Source organism: Periplaneta americana, chromosome 10 (assembly GCF_040183065.1).
Source record: "Periplaneta americana isolate PAMFEO1 chromosome 10, P.americana_PAMFEO1_priV1, whole genome shotgun sequence".
Taxonomy (NCBI): Eukaryota; Metazoa; Arthropoda; class Insecta; order Blattodea; family Blattidae; genus Periplaneta; species Periplaneta americana.
Window position 1 is genome coordinate 34231612 of NC_091126.1, and position 13175 is coordinate 34244786.

At 37.7% G+C, this 13175-nt stretch overlaps 1 protein-coding gene across 2 annotated transcripts in view; it reads right to left on the reverse strand.

Moving 5' to 3' along the window:
• The window catches only part of LOC138707587 (cadherin-like and PC-esterase domain-containing protein 1), a 496436-nt gene that overhangs the window by 309997 nt on the left and 173264 nt on the right, over positions 1–13175 (reverse strand). The window lies entirely within an intron of this gene.

Sequence of the window (13175 nt, forward strand, 5' to 3'; positions counted from 1 at the left end):
CAAGTAACCATAACAGTGAAAAGTGCCGCTGTCAGGGGCGGACTCGTAAATTCTCCAACCACCAAAAATGAATATCCATTTACCGGTATGTATTATGACGATTTTTTTATGAACAATAGAGTCTCGAGGACATAGGACTACAAAGTTTCAACTGACATTATATCAGTCGACTTGAATTAAAACACTGTGAAAATTTTAAATAATTACTTGAAATGTTATTATGATTTTATTGGCGGAAAATTATTGCGTTTCATGCTTAAATCTCGTTAACACTTTTCAAGTAACTTGAATTGAGCTCACTGGATTTCAAGTAACCTGAATTAAAGTTGCAGTTCAGATATATTCAATTTATTTTGTTTTCAAGTATGACAAAATGGCGTCGATGGAAGTTGCGCAAATAGGATTTCCTGTAGGAGAAAGCCTCCGTGCCAGGGAACTGATAAGGATATTGAAGAATTGGAAGAACCGTTGTTCAGTATGGGTTAGGTATTAGATTAGTAAGAGAAATACAAAACCATTTACCATTACAAATAGAAAAAGTGAAATCTTCAAGCAAAGATTTAATAATTCTTTATATACACGGCTTTCATTTCAAAACTTCCCAGTCTAAATAACTAATTATTTAAATAGAATTCAATTTAAACCAAAAAAAAAAAACAATTTAGGTATTGAGGGGTTAGTCTGAAATCAGGCTTAATTGCATTTTAGATTTCACCTTTCACCCCCAACCATCCCCACTCTGAAATTTCAAATGGCACCCCTATATTTTTATACTTAAATATGAAAGAGCATTCAATTATTTATACTTACTTACTTACTTACTTACTTACTTACTTACTTACTTACTGGCTTTTAAGGAACCCGGAGGTTCATTGCCGCCCTCACATAAGCCCGCAATTGGTCCCTATCCTGAGCAAAATTAATCCATTCTCTATCATCATATCCCGCCTCCCTCAAATCCATTTTAATATTATCTTCCCATCTACGTCTCGGCCTCCCTAAAGGTCTTTTTCCCTCCGGCCTCCCAACTAACACTTTATATGCATTTCTGGATTCGCCCATATGTGCTACATGCCCTGCCCATCTCAAACGTCTGGATTTAATGTTCCTAATTATGTCAGGTGAAGAATACAATCCGTGCAGTTTTGTGTTGTGTAACTTTCTCCATTCTCCTGTAACTTCATCCCTCTTAGCCCCAAATATTTTCCTGAGCACCTTATTCTCAAACATCCTTAATCTCTGTTCCTCTCTCAAAGTGAGAGTCCAAGTTTCACAACCATACAGAACAACCGGTAATATAACTGTTTTATAAATTCTAACTTTCAGATTTTTCGACAGCAGACTGGACGATAAAAGTTTCTCAAGCGAATAATAACAGGCATTTCCCATATTTATTCTGTGTTTAATTTCCTCCCGAGTATCATTTATATCCGTTACTGTTGCTCCCAAATATTTGAACTTCTCCACCACTTCAAAAGATAAATTTCCAATTTTTATATTTCCATTTCGTACAATATTATGGTCACGAGACATAATCATATACTTTGTCTTTTCGGGATTTACTTAATTTGTTTATACACCTCATTTATTTCTTTTCGCATCTTTTGTTTTCTGTTAACTGCAAGTTATCATCAGCTCATTCCGAGTAAGAATGAGGAAAGCAATTCGATTGCAATACTCATTTAGCGTATCTTTTAAATAGAGACGCTATTGAGACACGAACTGCTGGTAACACAACGATAAGTAATATGGGAATGAAAATTGAAGTATCGGAATGAAATCTGGCTAGAATCTGCTTTGTCATACAAGATATCTGCTGTCAGCGAGCAGAGTTTCTGGCATTACCGCACTTAAGGCTCACATGGCGTTCTGTTGCACCGAATCCACGTTGGTCTTGTAGTGGAGACGGTTTAAGTTTGATGTACTCTTCTATCACCATCTCATCTTCTGATGTTGAAGCGAGTCTTTGAATTAAGAAAGTAAGACAAATGAGTTCACAATTAATTAAATGGCCGACACAAACATCCTGTATTCCACAGAGATCTCTGTTTCGGAGGAGAAGTCAACGACCTTCACCCAGCCCTGGGCTCATGTACGTTTCTAACACGAAAACGTCTTCATTGCCGAATAGTCTCAGTAACCGGAGATGTGACAGTGATTAATTAGTTAACGTCCGTTTTTAGCTGCAGAGGTTATTCAGAATGACGAGTTTATTATATATTCAACAGTGGAGATTCCGGAGGAAGAAAAGTTAGGTCACACGACCATTAAAAGTGTAATAGTGGTTGAATGAAACAGCACGCGTTTGTGACTGATACCACCGAACGCAGTGTGCTGACATTGTGAACTCTGGACAGATGAATCTATTACTTTCGCACTATTCACACCCACATTTTGCTCCTCTCTAGCCTTAAGGCATCTGGTTGATTGCATCCGAAACAACTAGTATCTTGACGCAAATACTGGACGAGAGTGAAGAACTGTGAAAAAATGACTTTGGAGCGCAATGACAATGCAAATAGATTCATGCTATTTTAAGAAGGTAATATTGCAAAAGTTTAGTACTTGCTGCCTTCTCTGGTCTCAACAGTAATCCGTGGTGAAATTGCTAACTTGGAGAGCAGTTCTGGCGCACCACTCTCATGAATTAAAGGCAACTTTTATTTTCGGAATATGTATGATAAGAACTTTCTTGTGTTCAATATTATTAACGTACCTTGTTAACATGTTTCGACCTATTTTCGGTCATCTTCGGAACTGGTCGTTGTTGGTCTTGGCGCCTCTTGTTTCCTGTGTGGGTGCGTTCGTAGTGTAGAGTCAAAGAGCGTATGTGTTTTGAAATTGAGGTGTGTGTTGAGAATATCGTTGGGGTGTGTTTTCGTGTGCCTATATATTTCATATTGTTCTAGTGTGTTGAGTTTCTAGCTTTATGGTTGGATGTGCAGTATTTCCATGTCTGTGTTGATGTCTCTGTAGGTGTGGTTGGCATTTGTGATGTGTTCTACATATGTGGAGGTGTTTTGTAATTTTGTAATGGCTGTGATGTGTTCTTTGTAACGTGTTTGAAATCATCTGTCTGTCTGTCCTATGTAGAAGTTGTTGCATGTGTTACATTTGAGTTTGTATACGCCTGTGTGGTTGTATTTGTTTGTTTGTGTTGTTTGTGTGTTGAGATGTTTTTGTAGAGTGTTATTTGTTCTGTATGCGATGTTGTAATTTAATTTCTTGAATGAGATTGCAATTTCTCAACACACAACTCAATTTCAAAACACATACACTCTTTGACTCTACATTACGAACGCACCCACACAGGAATCAAGAGGCGCCAAGACCAACAACGACCAGTTCCGAAGATGACCGAAAATAGGTCGAAACATGTTAACAAGGTACGTTAATAATATTTAACACAAGAAAGTTCTTATCATACATATTCCGAAGTGATACAGTGTTAAAAGTTGTGTAACCAAGATGTATAATCAAGGCAACTTTTATAGTAGCGATGTGTTACTCATATGCTGAACTAAAGTTTTCGGCTGGTAAAAGAGGCCCTTTTACCATAAAATTACATTTCCGATATCCCTACTCGAAAATATATAATTTTCAACTACCATGGAGGTAGATTCAAGCCACAGTTAGTGTGTGAGCTCCGATGTGTTACCGTCCCACTGAGGGAGGAAGATGCAGTGAATAGAAGGCACCATCTACTCCATAAATGATCAATTATTACATTATATTCCAAAATTACTGTAAAATACTGTTGTGTTTAGATAGCTTGGCCGGCCATAACACTATGTGAAGTAAAGCAGCAAGTCCATTGGACACTGACAAGGATAAAAATGGGATTTATGGGTTGGTCGCTGTGTAGCTCCTGTAGATGTCACTTGTTTTCCTCGTGCAAGTGCGTAGTATACTATTTCAAAAACAGTAGTACCGTAATGGAACCAATAAAGACATTGTAGTTTATTTTATTGTGACGGGAAGATTAAAAAGAAATACCAATGAAAGAAAAACTCTGATCACCCATGGAGTGCAGGTACGTGACCAATGTGTTTCAACATAGCTGTAACTTACGTCAGTAAGCATGCAGTTCTCCTCCTTCCCCCTCCAGCCCCACTGAATATGCTGAGAAACTGACTCACTCCACATCACCCCTACTCAAATGTTCGCGCATAACACCGGCCAAGCTATCTAAACACAACAATAGTTCTGCTCGAAGTTCACTTACGCATTGTGTTTGCTTCTACCCTTTCTGAAAGTTATTATAGGCCTAATATGTTTTACAGTAACCTTTCATTACATGTAATTCTTATATTATATCCATAATTTTTGTCGTTTAATCTACAGCCTACTATCGCTTTCACCATTCATTCATATATAATTTTAATTGTGCATTCATTGTTATATTTCCGAATCCTGTCCATAATATAAACTTAGAAATGAAAGAACGTTATGAAATATCTTCGAAATTCTTTTTCCCGTAGAGCATGTTATCTGCAAGTTCATTGCTTAATACTGAATACTTTCTGTCGAGTTTAGTTATGTGTAATGATGTCCAAGTTACTGTTTAATTTTATCACTGCGTCCAGTTAAGAAGCTCAGAACAATTTGAAATTCTGGCCTTCTGGAGGATTTTAATTTCACTTTCCTAATAACGAGAGCTGTAAGGTAAAATTCATTATTCAGAGTTAGGAAGATAGGCAAGCATGATGAATAGCGCAGATAATTTTTATATTTGGGACAAAAACTGTCTGTTAATTTTACGTGAAGTTTTTTCGTTCACTAACAGAGTTCCTTTCAAATGCCGAGTTCCACACATTCTAGGAAGGGTGTCAATGATTTCTGTTGATCTCGAACAAGTTGGGCCCAAGGAGTATGAAGCAATCATTCATCGAGGGTGAATCCGAATTATATACATTCTAGAAAGGATGTCGATGATTTTTGTTGATCCCGAACAAGTTGGGGCCCAAGTAGTAGGAAGCAATCTTTCATCGAGGGTGAACGATGTCTAAACTGTCGAAACGCGAGATCCTTGATAAGACGAAAGTGCACTGAATGTCTAGAAATCCAACGTTTCGAAGCTCCCGCGTGGACGATGCAGTCTGAACATCAATAACGGAGACCCGTACCATCGCGCGACGTGCATGCCGCGCTCCTTGAAATCGATACCATCCGACAAATGTGTTGAGTCGACTGAGAGTCATACAAAACCGCCTTCTAAGAGCCGCAGCCGCGGAGCCTCAGACCACCTGAGAAGGGCGCAATGTCAAGTCTTCGACCTCTGCGGTATGCTCAAAGTGGCCACTTCTTCCCCAAGAAGAACTTCCTTCCACTTTCACTATTGCCGCATATTACTGAGGCAACGATTGACCAGTTTCTTCATCGCCACCATCACTACGGTATTAATGCTTAAAGAAATACTCCGCGTTGCCTGCCTGATCGCTGTGTTAATAGACTTAGTAGAGATGTTACTTCCACGGTGCGGGGGACTGCAGTTATAAAACTGCGTGCACGTAACTCTATTAGAGAACTGACTGAGCGCCAGCAACAAGATACATCACGAGATGTTCCATTTTCAAGGCAAGTGAAGAAGAATTTTGGATTTCCAATCGTGTAGGCTATTGAGACTTAATGGGATCCAGACGTGAGTTATACATTTTTAACATGTATGATTTTTATTTTTTCCCTGGATACATCAAAGATATCGCCATGAAATATTGCATTTAAATTTGCCATATAATAATAAATAAATTTCCAAAAGAACACTGAAATAAGGTTAACTAGTTTGATCAAATTACTTACAGAAGTAATCTTTAGTTTTTAACCTACGACAGTGCTTTTAGTCGGAGTGCAGACAAGTTCTAAATCTAGAAGTACTTACTTACTTACTTACTGGCTTTTAAGGAACCCGGAGGTTCATTGCCGCCCTCACATAAGCCCGCCATTGGTCCCTATCCTGAGCAAAATTAATCCATTCTCTATCATCATATCCCGCCTCCCTCAAATCCATTTTAATATTATCTTCCCATCTACGTCTCGGCCTCCCTAAAGGTCTTTTCCCTAAGGCCTCCCAACTAACACTCTGTATGCATTTCTGGATTCGCCCATACGTGCTACATGCCCTGCCCATCTCAAACGTCTGAATTATGTCAGGTGAAGAATACAATGCGTGCATTTCTGTGTTGTGTAACTTTCTCCATTCTCCTGTAACTTCATCCCTCTTAGCCCCAAATATTTTCCTAAGAATCTTATTCTGAAACACCCGTAGTCTCTGTTCCTCTCTCAAAGTGAGAGTCCAAGTTTCACAACCATACAGAACAACCGGTAATATATCTAAATCTAGAAGGATTTTTTTTATATAAGGGTGGGTTTTAATATGTTGTTCAGCTTCCTGCAATTTGTACTTACTGTAGGAATGACATAAAATAGCTATAGAGGAGCTGGGATGATACCAAAAAATAACAAAATCCAACTACATTATGATTTGAAATAATTTGCCTTTCTCACAGTAGCTAAATTGAAGCACAGTCGATCCACAGCTGAGGTGTAACGGTTAACATGCCTGGACGTGAAATGAGCTGGCCAGAGTTCCAATGCTGGTTGGGACAAGTTACCTAGTTGAGGTTTTTCCGGGATTTTCCCTCAACTCATTTAGACCAAATGCTGGGTAACTTTCGGCACTGGACCCTGGATTCAGTTCGCTGGCTTTATCATCTACATATCATTCAGACTAGCACAACAGTTGATAAAGCGACGTAAACCCATTAAAATAATATGTCGGGTGGCACGCATTTAGTGACCTTCGTGATGTCATTTCGAGATATCACCGTGGAAGAATGCTTTCTTACACGACTGCCTCTTCATACAAGGGATGGGAGGTTATTCGAAAATAGCCGGTTATTTTAAAATTATTAACCTGAAGGAAATTAACCGATCAAAAATAACCGTTTAACCGATTATTTTCCGGTTATTAATTTTTTAACATTTTTAAGTCAGCAAATTAGTCTGGAAAAAAAATGAGAGGTTATTTACAATAGAAATCAAATAACAATTAGCAACCAACCGTAAACCAACCAGAATATAGTTGAAAGAGCGTCATTAAATGCTGAAGATCATCAAAGACGTCCTTAAACAAAATTAAAAAAGAATAATTGGAGACTATGAAATTGCATTTAGTTAATTATTTCACTGACATTACTGTCGTAGGTAAAATAAATAAAAAATAATACAAATTCCATAATTGTTACAATAATAATCTTGATTAAGACGCATTCCGACGGGCAATCTATTCTCCTAGGAGTATAACCAATAAATACTGAAGTCAAAATTTCTCACCGTTTCAAATGCTTCAGTACCCGCAGATATATTATAAGCCAATAAGAGAAAGTCGGCGATTAAGATAGGCATAGGTTATTGACATTAAATCGAAGTCGATTTCATTTTGCCATCTATAGACAGATGAAATAAGTAAGGCAGTAACCCACACCCCATCTAGGAATGGCCTACGGGACAATTTTTATACAGAGTGTATTACATAGAGTACAGAATAATAAAAAGAAACTATGTTCGACTGATGTTAAATTTGAGTTAAGCTTAAAATATATTTGATTCAGTGTTTATTTTAAAAAATAACCGGTCGTTCGGTTATTGAGGAAAATAACCGGTTATCAGGTTAAACCGTCAAGCAAAAATAACCGGCAATTAACCGGTTAACCGTATGAAAATAACCGGTTTTCAAAATAACCGGTTATTTTTGCCCATCCCTACTTCATAAAAATCTAATATCGATAACGTTTGAAAGTGTGAAAAGTATGGAAAACATTAAAGACACTTAAACAATTAAAACCATTGATCGGATAACGTGAAAGTTTTTTTATTTCCTTTTTCCATCGTGACTCTTCTCAAGTTTATAATTCAATGATTTGCCCAATAAACAATGAGGCTCAGTTTAATCGCTGATCTGTGAATGTTCGCAAGAATTTGGTCTCTTGCAGACATAGTAGGTGCAGAAGATTTCTGCACCGTAATAAGGTTGAGAGTGCTCTATGCACTATCTCGCATGAATGAGAACTCTATAAAGAGAGTAGAGGAACGAAGAAATGTTTATGTGGAGGACTTTTATACCCATGAAGGTGTTTACATTATCCAGATTTGAGCGTTTCCAACCTCACACTAGATAACCACATTACAGGCCATTCGGTACTCTCTCGTGAAACCTATCTGCTCGTGAGGGGAAAGAAAAAATGGACTGAGAAGCTTCCTTCCCTCGCTACGCTCCGACTTGCAAGCTAGCTAACTCGCTTACCCCCACCATAAGGTTCTTATTGTGAGCTACGGCGCACGAATGCATCTGGTTTCACGAGATAACAAATGACCTCAAGTGGGTAGCATAATACCGAGCTTCTGATGAGAGGAAATAGTGATTTAGAGACTGATTTCGCGTAACAATTTTTATTATTTCATCCTATAATTACTTCGGTAAGATTAGGCAAAATGAATTTGGTTAATAATAATGCTAATTTCTTCTCCGATATAAAGTAGGCCTACAGCCTTGATATTCTGCGCGTGAAAATATATTCATATAGAGAAGATGTTTGGAAACAGCAGTGTGTTGTTAATATTTCTAAAGTCATAAGGTTGCAGATAAATTATGTAGGTTATCTTTATCCTTCAGACAGTGAAGCTCGTGAGAAATTATTCAATAAGTTATACAACTTCGGCAAAGAAAGTAAACAAATCAAGGCAGCTGCGTAAATGTTTGTCTATTATTATCAGTATGACGCCTACATTGACTTTTGTGGTTCTAACTCGTGTTCACCTAAAACGATCATGTCTGTAAAACGTCCACTTATGGACTCAGATTCAGGGCCAATATGGGATTACGTTAGTAGTATAAGAAGAAGCAGCGAAGATGTTTCAATCGTAGTGATCAAACAGAGCACAAGCTAAGAAATCATGACGGCCTGCAAAGCATCTCAGTACATGTGGAAATAAATTAGACCATGCAAGTTAGAATTAATTAAAATATTCTCTGAAATAATATATTTTGAGCGTAAATTATAAATAGAAAAAAGAAATACCGTCGGCAGAACAAATTAAGGAAAAATGGAATTATTTAAATCAAAATATAGAAGCAATTGATTAACTAGCGGACTTACTCGTGTTAATTATGTAAGTCTGTGCGGCTTACAGCTGTTTCGGTGCTTCATCACACCATCCTCAGAGCATACTAGATCTCGGCGTCATCTCGAACTTCTCTGCCTGTTGTGTGGGTGCGTTTGATTGTTGAAAGGTGTTTAAAAGTGGAGTCAAATAGTGTGTATACTAAAATTGATCTGTGTGTTGAGAATTTGATCGGGGTGTTTTTTCTCAACACACAGATCAATTACAGCTAGTTAATCAATCAATTACTTATATTCAAGTGTTAAAAGTAGTGAACGCAAGATTCAAAATGGATGAACAAAATATAGAGTTTACTGTTACCTCAGTATGATAACAAACGTTGGGAATAAATTTTATTCTTACTTTACCCGTAAAACAAACGATTTCATTTCAGAACTTACTCCATAAAGTAAATAATTTTTTTAGTTATTATTTCAGGAAAAAATAACCATTGTCAAGATGTTTTTTTTTTTAATTTTTAAGGGCGTAATTTTTAATTTTCAATAACAAACACATCTACAATATTGTTTTTGTCTTATGAACAAAATATAGGAACATATTACCAAGACTTATTGTACCTTGCAATCACATTTACACTGGTTTTTGTTTCTCCTGAAAATTATAATATTTTGACATTGGTTGTTTCTGTCAAAAATACTTCTATTTTTATTTAGAATAAAAGAGGATTTTAAATTTTGCAACATTACAATAATAATAATAATAATAATAATAATAATAATAATGATTTATTTAACCTGGCAGAGTTAAGGCCATACGGCCTTCTCTAACACTCAACCAGGAGTAAAAACTGCATTACAAAAACACTACAAATTTACAAAGTACACTACAATTTTACACACAAAATTGAATAAGATAATAATAATAAAATGTAAACAACAAGTAAGAAGAAATCAGACATAATATATAACATACAGAAAGAAAGAAAAAAAGCATAATAAAATGTGAACAGCAGGTCAAAATAAATAAGGCATACAAAGTATAAAAAAATAAGACAATTATTGATAATAATAATAATAATAAATAAGAATAGTAATAATAATAATGATAATAATAATAACAATAATAGGCCTAATAGTAATAATAATACTAATAGTAGCAATAAAATAGTGCAGTACAAAGCATACAATGAATACAATATTTTTAACTACACACAGTAAGGAAAAGTATGATTATATATAGCTCAACATATCACATTAGAGATATACCATTATCGGAAAATATGAAAACAAAAATATAAAATAAGTTAAATATAGTCTAATGTTTCCGTACAATTTATTTTATTTTGAGAGAAGAATGTTGTCATACCGGAAATAAAACAAAAGAAAAGACACTGAAAGTGAAGCAAGATAAAATAATGCTCTCTGCGATGTTTGACGATGCTTGCAAGCCACGTGCGTCTTTGGCTTATGGCACACCTTTACGAGTACAGGGCACAGCGTAAGATTTTGATGCACGGAGCTTCTTGCCTTCACCTCCGAAGTGCTGGAAGAATGGGACGAGCAAGCCTCGTCGCTAATAATATTTTATTCCTTCTATTTTGCAACTGCAATGTTGGATGACAGTTTAATCCCAGTTTAAGTTTATTCTCGGCAATATAATAAATTCTAAGTAGCATGCACGCGCTATACATATATTTACGACTTTTAATAGTTTGAAACTCTTTGGCGACACAGTAGTAATTAATGTGGGGAGGGAAACGCGATGCAACGTGCGTCATTACTCACTTTGAGGTCGCCGCTTCGTGCACCTCAGCGCCTCTGCTAGGTAGACATCAGCCGTATCATTTAGGCACAGGCTTTTATTGTGTTTCTTTCTAACTTTCCTTAATAACATCGCCATAATCTAGGCGTAGATAATTAAACATCTTCACTAGTCTAAATTTTTTATAAGTAAGGCAACTTTTAAGCTTTCAATTGACATATCTCTCTCACACACATAAATACACATATACATAGACGTATTTCGTGGGAAAATACCTTCCTGGAGATTGTAAGTTGTCATAGTCATAAATTATTCATAATACACATGAACAGAGAGAATTATTGTATCTATGTATTTATTCACACTGCAAATGGAGTAGTAGAGTAGTAGTAGTAGTAGTAGTAGTAGTAGTAGTAGTAGTAGTAGTAGTAGTAGTAGTATAAAGTGGCTGGGGCGAGTTAGAGACGACCCTTCAGCACGTCGGCTCGACAGTGACCTATTTTGCACCCAGAAAACCGGTATGAATGATGAGGTGTACCAGCCCACCGGCCGCATGAGGTCCCTCACCCGCTCACCCAACGGGCCTCCTACATCCTCCCGCCTTAATATTATACCGCTAAGGTGACCAAGCAACACATGATCCATTCTCCATTCCGACAGCCCTTCTAAGGTGTCGAAGCGCCCTCGGAAGTGCTCTTGAGGAATGAATCTCCTGGCACAGATATTGCGAAAGGCTTGGAACCCAGAGATGGTTTCGGACAGGACGCCCCTCTTTCAAGCGGACGAAAACGTGCGTCATGACCTGAATATGTCCAGGAAATGAGATGATGAAGATGAATAATATTTAATGAAATCTAAATTTTTTATCTACAGGGAAGAGAAAGTGAAATGGACCGTGGCAAAGAAATTTCCAACCCGGCATTTGCCTAAGTAACTGTGGAAAACCCGGAGAAACCATAGTCAGATTGATCGGTCCGGTCATTTCAACCGCGGATCCCTTGAATGCGACTTTCTTGCTTAACGCATGAGCCACCTCGTTCGGTTAAACAATTAACTTAAGTACATACGTAGGGTAAAGTTTGGTATTACAATTTTACTGAGCGAGAGAAACACCGGTTTTGTGCAGAAACTTGTCCACAAACATTCCCTTAATACGTTGACGCAAAAAACCGATCTTCCTCTCGCCCAGTAAACTTGTAATAAATTCTCAAAAAGAACTATCACAATATTACTCATATCACAACATTACCAACCTTTACCCTACACAGGGTAAAGTTGCCTAAATCCGTGATACCCCTAATTCCGTGGTAGGTTTTTTTCACTGAATGTCACGAGATTGCGTATCTTGCTAGGAAGTTCACCGGTGCCTCAAAAGTAGGCGAAAGATGCACTATTTCGAGAAGGATGTCTGGCGCTATTGTCGAACGGCATAACTTTGACTGACATTCAATTTTAAAAAAGTATCACGGAATTAGGCAACTTTACCCTACATACATACATACATACATACATACGTCGACCTGGTCGGCGAGTTGTTATAGCGCTGGGCTTCTATGCCAAAGGTTGCGCGTTCGATCCCGGGCCAGGTCGATGGCATTTAAGTGTGCTTAACTGCGACAGCCTCATATCAGTAGATTTACTGGCATGTAAAAGAACTCCTGCGGGACAAAATTCCGGCACATCCGGCGGCGCTGATATAACCTCTGCAGTTGCGAGCGTCGTTAAATAAAACATAACATTTTTTTTTTACATTCATACAAGCCACCGGCGTAGCTCAGTCGGATAAGGCGCTTCCCTGCCGATCCGGAATTGCGCTCGGGCGCGGGTTCGATTCCCGCTCGGGCTGATTATCTGGTTGGGTTTTTCCGAGGTTTTTCCCAACCGTAAGGCGAATGTCAGGTAATCTATGGCGAATCTTCGGCCTCATCTCGCCAAATACCATCTCGCTATCGCCACTCCCATCGACGATAAATAACCGAGTAGTTGATGCAGCGTCGTTAAATAACCAAGTAAAAACATACATACATACATACATACATACATACATACATACATACATACATACATACATACATACAAGCCGCGAAACCAGGTAGCCCGGGTTCGAATCCCGGTCGGGGCAAGTTACCTGGTTGAGGTTTTTTCCGGGGTTTTCCCTCAACCCAATACGAGCAAATGCTGGGTAACTTTCGGTGTTGGACTCCGGACTCATTTCACCGGCATTATCACCTTCATTTCATTCAGACGCTAAATAACCTAGATGTTGATACAGCGTCGTAAAATAACCCAATAAA